Below are 10460 nucleotides of genomic sequence, written 5' to 3'. Positions count from 1 at the left end.
GGAGTGTCAAGGTTAGCCAACACTGGTGTAATCCACTCAAAAAATATAATTTATTTGCACAAAATCTTAAAATCACAATAAACAAAAATGTAAAAGTTGTCAGTCAGTGCGGATGACATGTACTTCGTAGACATCAAAATAAATGGTTATCAGGTGTGTAATTACTAGATATCCCCTTGCATAAAGGCCTGTAGAAAACCACAGCATGGAAGCATCCGGATGCTTCACTGATGTTCCTCTGTGCCAGGGGTAATCCAAGGAATATCCACAACGGAACCTTCAGTCTGTATCACAGACCAACGTGTTTTGAGAGTCTTAGCTCTCTTCTTCAAGGCTACATCATAGCCTTGAGGAAGAGAGCTAAGACTTTTAGATATTAAAGTGGAATATTATTTGGCCCAGAGGAGATATAAGAGCTGGAGAATCAGTTCGTATACACTCTACTATTCCTAGAGAGGAGAATTTTCAAAATAATAAAGAAGTAGGTCAAGGACAAGAGTTTAATACAAATCCAACTCAAAACGATGCCATGGTGACAGTTGTGAAAACTATAGTAAATTCGGGAGAAACCAATATGAGGGAGGGTACAGATGATTAAGGAGTTTTTCTGGGATTAAGCCGGTACCTGCCGGAGAAGATAACTACGAGGCATGGAAAGACGCAGTGCATCAACTGTCAGAAGAATGGTTATGTCCTGATGCGATAAAAAAACAGAGAATAGTAGAAAGTTTGAGAGGACCTGTTATGGAAGTGATAAATGCCACCCGAAGAGATGATCCATTGGTGAGTTTTCGACACTATCTAACTGCTCTCGAATTTGGAACCATAGAGAATGTGGATGATCGACTAAGGCATACTTACCAAGAAGTAGGAGAAAAGTTGACAGCTAATTTATATTGTATCGATAAAATAATTCACCAAATTGTCGAGAAAGGGGGAATGACAGTAGAAGAGGTAAACAATAGAAGGATGCAGCAATGAATAGAAGGAGCTCTTACCACTAATCCAATTGCTCAAAGGCTGAGATACACAAATATTAGTAGACCACCTCCCTCATTTATGCAACTAATGAAAGCAGTAAAGCAGGAGGAAGCATTAGTTGAGGCCAGAGAAAAGACAGTGAAAAAAATGAAAGTAGATGCTTCTAAAGTGAGTGAGACAGTAACCCCTGTTGAAAATGTAACCAAAGCAGTGAAAGAACTGCGAAGAGAGGTCAGGCAATTAACTTTTCAACTGAAAGAGGAGATCAAAAAGAGAGAAACAGCCAGAACATCTGGTAGACCTACAATTGTGAATAATATCGAAAGAATCATTAGAGCACAAATATGTTTCCGTTGCAGGAAGTTTGGCCATATAGCATTTGAATGTAACCAAGGATGGAACAACATTGAAGGAATCTTTAGAACAAATCGAGGCAGGAATTTATCGGGAAAAGCCGGTGGGAGACCGATTAACCCTGCATCGGCTCCCTAGAGTCACAGCAGGAGGTAATGGGGAGGCCTGTACTCTGTGCCGAGGGGACTGGTGGGGCCGGGAGCAGCATTTATTAATGAAAATCAATGTACTATCCTATTAGACAGTGGATCCCAGGTATCCATCATATTTGAGAACTGGTATAGACGCCACTTAGCAGATATTCCAGTATTACCGTTGTCGTGTCTAGTCCTATGGGGATTGAGTAACCATAGTTACCCTTATTTGGGGTATATATACATTACCTTAAAATTCTCTCAAGATGTAACTGGAGTGAGTGGAGAAATAAATACTATAGCTTTGATTTGCCCTGAGTCAGAAGGCGAAGAAAGAGAGACCCCCGTTATTCTGGGAACTAATGCCAATTTATTTAAAACTTTAGCTAAATGGTGTCGCGAAGTAGGAGGTACAACTTATGCTAACTCCTCATGTATTCACCCATCTTGTTTGGTAGTTAATCAGAGAATCGAAGAAGAAGAACAAACCAAGGCAAGTGACAATGCTTTGTATGATTTTGATGAATGTTTTTCTGGGAGTGACATCACTTGTAGTACATACGTGTTAAACAAGTCCAATGAATAATCTGTAATGGTAAATGATAAGTGAACAAGCAATGGGTTTAAACAGGCTTGCCTGCTCCATGAAGCACTGATAGTGGACTACAGAAGACTATAAGAAGGTCTTAAGGACTTATGAATCAATATTTGAAAACTTTGGTACATTGCAAACTCAGCCAACGCACGCGTGAATTGTTATAGCGCTATCATTGGAGGTACTGGACCATTTTCCCTATGGCCCTGACCTGGAACAGAGTGATTTCCATTTCTTTGGACCAATGAAGAAGCACCTGCGAGGAAGGAAATTCGCAACCGACAGTATGCCGATAGAGCCAAAAGCACTCCAGGGCTTGCGGAAGACGAGACCCTACCACAAGGGTCTCATCGCAAGCCCGATGGTCGCGATGGTCTTGACCATCGCGACCATCTTTTTGGCCGCTCGCTATAGCTGTGGGTGGTCACCCACAGGTATGCGAGCGGCCAGGAGGCCGCTCTAAAATCAGGAAGGACGGCCCTGATTCAGAGCGAGCGCTCTGTCAGAGCATCCGGCTCTGAATCAGGGCCTCATTCCCAACGCTATTCAACATTGCATTTTATTGAATGCCTCCCTATGTTTGATGCAGGCCTAATACTAGCTCTACCACAAAGTATGATGACAACAGCATAATACTGTAGGAATACTTCACTGCTTCAGGCACTGGAAAACAGAGGATAACATCGATGGAACAAGGTATAAACAAATATTAGGATAGAATCCGTCTGCTGCAGTTTGCAAGAGTCCTGGGAGATGGGAGAAGATTTATATTTGTTAGGATCTGGGTTTGTTGTGGACCCGGGGTGGTAATAGGAGAAGACACCTGAACAGATTTAAATTGAAAAGTGGGTTTTTCAATGGGTGAACTTGCACACGGATAAAATAAAGTCCAGAATATTAAGAGGATGGTGATGATTAGAAACTGTAGTGAAGTAATAGGGCCCATACACCTAGACGATTCACATAAGAACCGATTCATTATATGATTTCCCTTCAATCACCGCCAGTCCAGACGTCCCGTTTTGATGCTATTTTTACACACGTTTTTCATAAGATCAATCGGAAGATCATTGCGTCACTATACGACGGATCGTGTAATCGTTTGTTCGTGTGCATCACCAAAACCATGCGATCATGCGATCCATTGGGCCTAAATTTAAATAGAGGGCTGTGCTTAACTGGGGATATAAAAAAAGCCTGCCTCTTCAGCTCTGTGCACTGCTGTTTGCTCTGTGATTAGTGAGGCTTGGTTTTTACCCTGCTGAATGCTCCACATTGCTAGCTACTGTACATTTCTTTGTATCGCCTGGCTTTACAAAGTGCTTCTTGCTCTATTTACTGTGGTCGGTCTGTTTTCTGCTTTTTTGTGGTGATGGATCCCTGACGTCAGGGCCGGATTGATGGCCACATGAGCCTGGAGCTGAAAATGACCAAGGGCCTATTATGAGAAGCAGAGGAGGCATGACCAGTGCTGTGTGGGTGTGTCCAGTGCCATGTGGGGGTGTACTCCCTATACTCTCTGCTCCAATGTCTCCCTAAATATGTAAAGGAAAAAAAAATCCTTCATTTTGTGAGGTAAAAAGAAATACAATTTTACTACTTTATTATTTATTTATTTATTAACAGTTTCTTATATAGCGCAGCAAATTCCGTTGCGCTTTACAGTTTGAATCAAGATTAACATTATACTGGGTTGTAAAAGACATACATACATGACATACATAAGGGTAAGAGGGCCCTGCTCGCAAGCTTACAATCTATAGGGAAATAGGTGTTGATACACAAGGAGAGGTGCTACATATTGCAAATTAGTCCAGCCCAATTGCAGATATTCTTGGTGGGCTGAATAATCCAATTACACTGGAAAGTTGGCCTCAGGTTAGGAGGATGTTAAATTGAAGAAAGAGAAGATGTGATAGGTGATTACTATAAGAAGAGAGTTAGATATGGAGCTATAAAAGGTTAGGTGGGCGGTCCTGGAATCTGATAAGCTAGTCTAAAGAGGTGAGTTTTCAGAGAACGCTTGAATGTTTGGAAACTAGTGGAAAGTCTTATTATGCGTGGGAGGGCATTCCACAGGGTGGGTGCAGCCCGAAAAAAGTCCTTTAACCGTATATGGGAACAAGTAATGCGCGGGGATGATAGACGCAGATCTTGTGCAGAACGGAGATGTCGGGTTGGAAGATATTTTGAGATAAGTGCAGAGATGTATGTTGGTGTGGATTGGTTAATAGCTTTATATGTTAGTGTAAGTATTTTAAATTGAATACGGTAGAAGACCGGCAGCCAATGGAGGGACTGACAGAGTGGATTAGCAGACACTGAACGTTTGGTGAGAAAGATCAACCTCGCAGCTGCATTCAAAATGGATTGTAGTGGGGAGAGCCTGTTTTTGGGAAGACCAATAAGGAGACTATTGCAATAGTCAATGCGGGAAATTAAGAGTGCGTGTATTAGAGTTTTTGCAGTGTCTTGCGTAAGATATGGTCGAATTTTGGCTATGTTTCTTAGATGTATGTAACAGGATTTAGAGACAGATTGAATGTGGGGAACAAAAGACAGTTCAGAGTCAAGGATCACACCTAGGCAGCGAGCTTGTGGGGTGGGGTTGATTGTCGAGTTGTCAACAGTAATAGAGATATCAGGTTGGTAACTGCTATTGGCCGGTGGAAATATAATTAATTCTGTTTTGGATATATTAAGTTTGAGGTGGCGAGATGGCATCCAAGATGAAATGGCAGAGAGACATTCAGTGACACGGACCAGCACAGATGGTGACAAATCTGGGGAGGATAGGTAAATTTGAGTATCGTCCACGTACAGATGATACTGAAACCAAAAGAGCTGATTAGTTTGCCAAGAGAGGTGGTATATATTGAGAAAAGCAGAGGACCTAATACTGAACCTTCTGGTACTCCAACTGATAGAGGTAGCGAAGTGGAGGTAGAATCAGAAAAGCGAACAGTGAAAGAGCGATTAGATAGGTAGGATGATAACCAAGAAAGGGCTGTGTCTTGAAGACCTATGGATTATAGTGTTTGTAAGAGAAAAGAGTGGTCAACAGTGTCAAAGGCAGCTGAGAGATCTAGAAAAATTAGAAATGAATAATGGCCTTTAGCCTTGGCAGTGACCAGATCATTTACTATCTTAGCCAGTACTGTCTCAGTGGAGTGTTGGGAACGAAAGCCTGACTGAAGTGGATCCAATAAGTTGTGGGTGTTCAGAAAGTGTGTGAGGCGAGTGTAGGCAAGTCTCTCCAGTAGCTTGGAGGGGCAAGGTAGCTGGGAGATAGGACGGTAATTTGAGAGAGAGTTAGGGTCAGAATTTTTTTTTTTCAAAATGGGAGTGATCACTGCATGCTTGAACAGGGATGGAAAGATACCAGTAGAGAAAGAGAGATTACAGATTTTGGTTAAGTGTGGAATGAGCACAGGAGACAGAGCTTTACTGATTTGTGAGGGTATAGGATCAAGAGGAGAGGTAGTAGAGTAGGAGGATGAGAAGAGTGTAGCTACTACTTATGATTTATGGCTGACCGTGTGGAGAGCAGGGGAAGCAATCAGGAAGCCGACTGCCTAAATACCGGTACATGTAGACGCCCGCATTTCCCCGATGCCGGGAGACCGGCGCCCGGCATCCCGATCGCAGTAATGCCGGGCGCCGTGAACGGACAGCCGCGGGTGGGGAGGGTTAGGTTTAGGGCTCCTGGGGGGGACTTAGGGTTAGGCACCCCCCCGGGAGGGTTAGGGTTAGGCTAGGGGGAGGGAGGGTTAGGGTTAGGCACCCCCGGGGGGGACTTAGGGTTAGGCACCCCCCCGGGGGACTTAGGTTTAGGCAGCAGGGAAGGGGGTGGTTAGGGTTAGGCACTTAGAGAGGGGATTAGGGTTAGGCACTTGGGGGGGAAGTTAGGGTTAGGCACCCCTAAGGAGGGTTAGGGGGGTTAGGTTAGTAGATACTCACCTATCCACGATCGGGATTTCCAGCGCTGTCGGGCTTCTGCTGCTCGGAACTCTGCTGATGTCGGCCTGCCACTGACGGGAATCGAACCACCGGCCATGTGGCCGGCGGTATTTCATACCCATTCCGGAGAGCAGATGGCCAGTCAACATCATGTTATCATGACAATGGGCCTATTTTTATGTGGAGGCCTGGAGCTGTAGCTCCATCTGCCCCATTGTTAATCTGGCCCTGCTTGCCGTTATAGAGCACTGCTGTCCTATGCTGTGGTCAAGCTGAGTGAGGAGAGGGAGAGGGCCCAGCATAGGAGAGGGACGAGGTCCTCTGGCCAAAGGATTGGCTGCTGGAGAGGGATATGCTCATGCTGATGGAAATGAGAGAGAACAATCTGGACGACTTCAGCAACTTCCTGTGGATGGATGACACCACCTTTCAGGAATTGCTGCGTCTGGTGACCCCCTATATCCGGAAGCAGGACACCAAATTTCGGATGACCCTCACAGCCGAGGAGAGGCTTTTGGCTACGCTGAGGTACCTGGCTACGGGACGCTTCTTTGATGACCTAAAGTTTGGGACCCGCATCTCGGCTCAAGCTTTGGGACGCATTATCCCGGAGACGTGCAAGGCTATTGTGAAGGTGCTGCAGTTCCGTAACTGTAAGGTAAGTTAAAACACACACACCGCCATTATTGTTTGGTGAAATCACAGAAAATTTTTATTCATAGTTTCTGGTTTTTTTTTGCTCTGTGTTAAATTAGCATAATAACAATCTCTTATATGAAACGTATATACTGTATGTATATATATACTATTTATATATATGTTGATATAAAGATGGGTAAAATGTTCAAACTATCACCAAGGTACCCAAACCCTGGTAAGTAAGGTGCGGCATGATTTCAGTGCAAAATCAGTGGTCCCGGCCCCACTGTCTTTTACTTCTAGCATGTGTTCCAAGCTGCCTGAGTGTCTGGGGCACAAACACCATGCTGCATTCAGCACCATACTTACCAGGGATTCTGCAACTTCCTTCATAACAAACAAGTGTTTAAATGATTTGGCCAAGCACCTAACAATTATTATAAAACATCATTGTCCTCATTATGTTCACATAATAGTGCAAATAAATTGAGTGGAGAGGGTGGGCTAGAAGTCGTTTGGTATGAGGCTGCGGTTGTATTACTATTTTCATAGGAGAAGTGTTTGGGGGTGCAGGACAGTAGGTGGAGGTGGTTGGGGGGGCCTGAGTTGTTTGGCTGGAGGAGGTGTTTGGTGGAGCAGGATGGTAGGTGGGGGGGTGGAGGAAAAGGTTGTTAGGAGGAGGTTGGGGGTGGCTGAGTTGTTTGGCTGGAGGAGGTGTTTGGTGGAGCAGGATGGTAGGTGGGGGGGTGGAGGAATAGGTTGGTAGGAGGAGGTGGGGGGTGGCTGAGTTGTTTGGCTGGAGGAGGTGTTTGGTGGAGCAGGATGGTAGGTGGAGGGGGTGGAGCCGTTTGTAATGAGGTACTGTTTATGGCAAGAGGTTGGTAGGTGGAATTGGGTGGTTGCTGAGTTGATTGGAAGTTGGAGGTGGTTGGTGGTGCAGGAAGGTAGGATGTTGTTGGTTGGAGATGAGTTGGGTAGAAGGAGGTAGGTGGATGCAGAGTTTGGAAGGTGGAGGTAGGTGGGGTATCTGGCTGGTAGGGTGGGTAGTTTCCCGTTGGTGGATGGTATGTTTGGCTGGAATAGTAGGTGTGTCTTGGCGTGGTCAGTGTACAGGTGTTTGGAATGACTGGTGGGGCTATTTTCTGATGTCAGTACACATTGCCTTGCTTTAAAAATAAGGTCTGATGTCAGTCTTTCAAATTGAAACCATTGCTCCTGGACCATTTCTCGGAGTGCTGCACTGACATAGACCGCAAAGTTGTCATATTCATCGGGTGGCTTCAATATGTCAAGTCTGGCCTGGCTAAGTAGTGAGTCTTCTTCCCTTTCCACATTTTTGGTTTTCCTCTTTTGTTTTTTGGAAATTGGTGTTGTGTCGTTTAGATTGTCAACTGGATTAACTTCTCTGTGTAGGTCCGGTGTGCTTCTGATATCTGTGCTTGAGTTCTCTGATGTCTGTTTAAAAAAAGCCAAAATTATAAATTACAGAGTTTAATGTAGTTTTCAATTGCTTTCACAATTCCCTACAACAACAGAAGAGTGGCTAGCCATTGGGGAGGAGTTTGAGAGCCGTTGGCACATCCCTAACTGCGGAGGAGCAATCGACGGAAAGCATATTAGGATTAACCAACCTGCCAACAGTGGTTCCTACTATTATAATTATTAGGGCTATTTCAGTGTTGTTCTAATGGCTGTGGTGAACGCAAACTACGAGTTTCTGTTTATCGATGTGGGGAAGAACAGGCGTTATTCTGACATTGGCTCCTTTCAGAATATGTCATTCTACGAGAGGCTCACCACTAACACCCTACATTTGCCGACCAGAGAGGCAACTATACATGGGCTAAATTTTGTGTTTCTGGCTGACGAGGCTTTCGCCCTTCATGAACATTTAATTTCCACAGAGGGCTTTGGACCATTGTAAGCGAGTGTTCAATTACCGCCTATCTCGTGCAAGGCGAATTGTGGAGAACGCCTTCGGGATCTTTAGCAACCGATTCCGGATTTTGCATACCCCCATAAATTTAAAGGTGGAGAAGATTGACTGGGTGGTCATGGCTTGCTGTATCCTGCACAACTTCATGCTCAAGAAAGCCACCCAACAAAGGTTATTGGGCACATCTTCAGTTGAAGACCCCAATCATCCGGAAGAGGTTGCGCCATTCTCCTCTGTGGCGGTCCCAGTGGTTATTGAAACCGGTTCTTCTCTGGCCGAAAAGGTCAGAGAATAATATATGGCCTATATTAATGGGGATGGTGCAGTGTCGTGGCAAGAGCAGTCTATTTAATTCTTTACAAACTTACCATAGATGAGTCCGCGGAAGCACCAACATCCTCTTCCAGCAGGCTGCACTCCTCTGACTCAGCCAACACCTATAGAGAAGGTCTCACGGGATCCTGCTGCAGCAGGAACATCATCATCTCATAATACCATAGCGTGGGTGTGTATATGCTGTCGGCACCAGCTCCCGAACGTTTGGAATCCTGCACCTTCTTGTATTGTTTAACAAAGGCAGTACATAGATTATGTATCTTTTCACGCACCCACACTAGGGACGATGCACCATCGTGATATGGCTTACTATAGTCCGACAACTATAATAAGGCCTGGGTACGCTTCTGGTGGTTGTGGTACAGTTTAGACTTTGTACGCCAAAGACAGTCAAGTTGCCTGTATACCTCGATAAACCCAGTTATGAATTCTGTTTCACCATCCAGAGACATTTCTATGGAGAATTTTTTTTTTTTTTTTTTTAAAAAGGACATATTCATTGGTTGGTTTCATTATGGCCACCCCCAACAGTGGGGGTAGCCAAAGAACTATGGGGCCCCCTATGGACTTTTAATCTGTCCACCCCCAACAGTGGGGGTGGCCAATGACTATGGGCCCCCTGTGGACTTTTAATCTGGCCACCCACAACAGTGGGGGTGGCCAAAGAACTATGAGGCCCCCTGTGGACTTTTAATCTGGCCACCCCCAACAGTGGGGGTGGCCAATGACTATGGGGCCCCCCTGTGGACTTTTAATCTGGTCACCCCCAACAGTGTGGGTGGCCAAAGAACTATGGGGGCCCCCTGTGGGCTTACATTGTGTTATTTGAACTTTGGAAATATGTGTGTGAAAATGTACTATTAATGTGTTTTTTGGTTATTGTTTTATGGTTAATAAAAAAGTTGAAATATGATTAATTGTGCATAATTGTCTATGGCAGGGGTCTTCAACCTTTGGCCCTCCAGCTGCTGTGGAAATACAGAACCCAGGATGCCCTGCCACAGTTTTTTTAGCATGTTGAAATATCAAAATGGTGCCAGGGCATGCTGGGATGTGTAGTTCCACAACAGCTGGAGGGCCAAAATTTGAAGACCCCTGTTCTATGTGGTCAAACATCTATCCAAATTTGAAGCAGAATATGTGCGTAACATTATTACATTTATAAAACATGGCCGGTGGCGGGTTTATTGACCGATGGTCATACAAACAAAAACAAAGGTGGCTGCTTGGCACATAGGTGGCCAAGGAGCAGGGATGGGCACTATGCATATATATTAGAAACATTGCTGACCACTGGCCATTGTGGGGGGGGTCACAATAGGTAGCTGGTGGGCACGGAGCAGGGATGGGCAAACAGGGTGTGGCCATTGCTGGAAATAAAGACAATTTCACTATCTGCACGGCAACAAGCACTATGCATTATATATATTATAAACATTGCTGACCACTGGCCATTGTGGGGGGGTCACAATAGGTAGGTGGTGGGCACGGAGCAGGGATGGGCAAACAGGGTGTGGCCATTGCT

The 10460-nt window shown here is 44.9% G+C and overlaps 1 pseudogene; it reads left to right on the top strand.

The window, feature by feature from the left end:
• Positions 1–1068: 1068 nt before the first annotated feature.
• Positions 1069–8951, top strand: LOC148524135 (uncharacterized; annotated as a pseudogene).
• Positions 8952–10460: the final 1509 nt, after the last annotated feature.

This window comes from Taudactylus pleione, unplaced genomic scaffold (genome assembly GCF_031769625.1).
Source record: "Taudactylus pleione unplaced genomic scaffold, aTauple2 ptg000121l, whole genome shotgun sequence".
NCBI lineage: Eukaryota > Metazoa > Chordata > Amphibia > Anura > Myobatrachidae > Taudactylus > Taudactylus pleione.
Note: the sequence above shows the minus strand (reverse complement) of the source record. Positions and strands in the feature narration are given on the sequence as shown.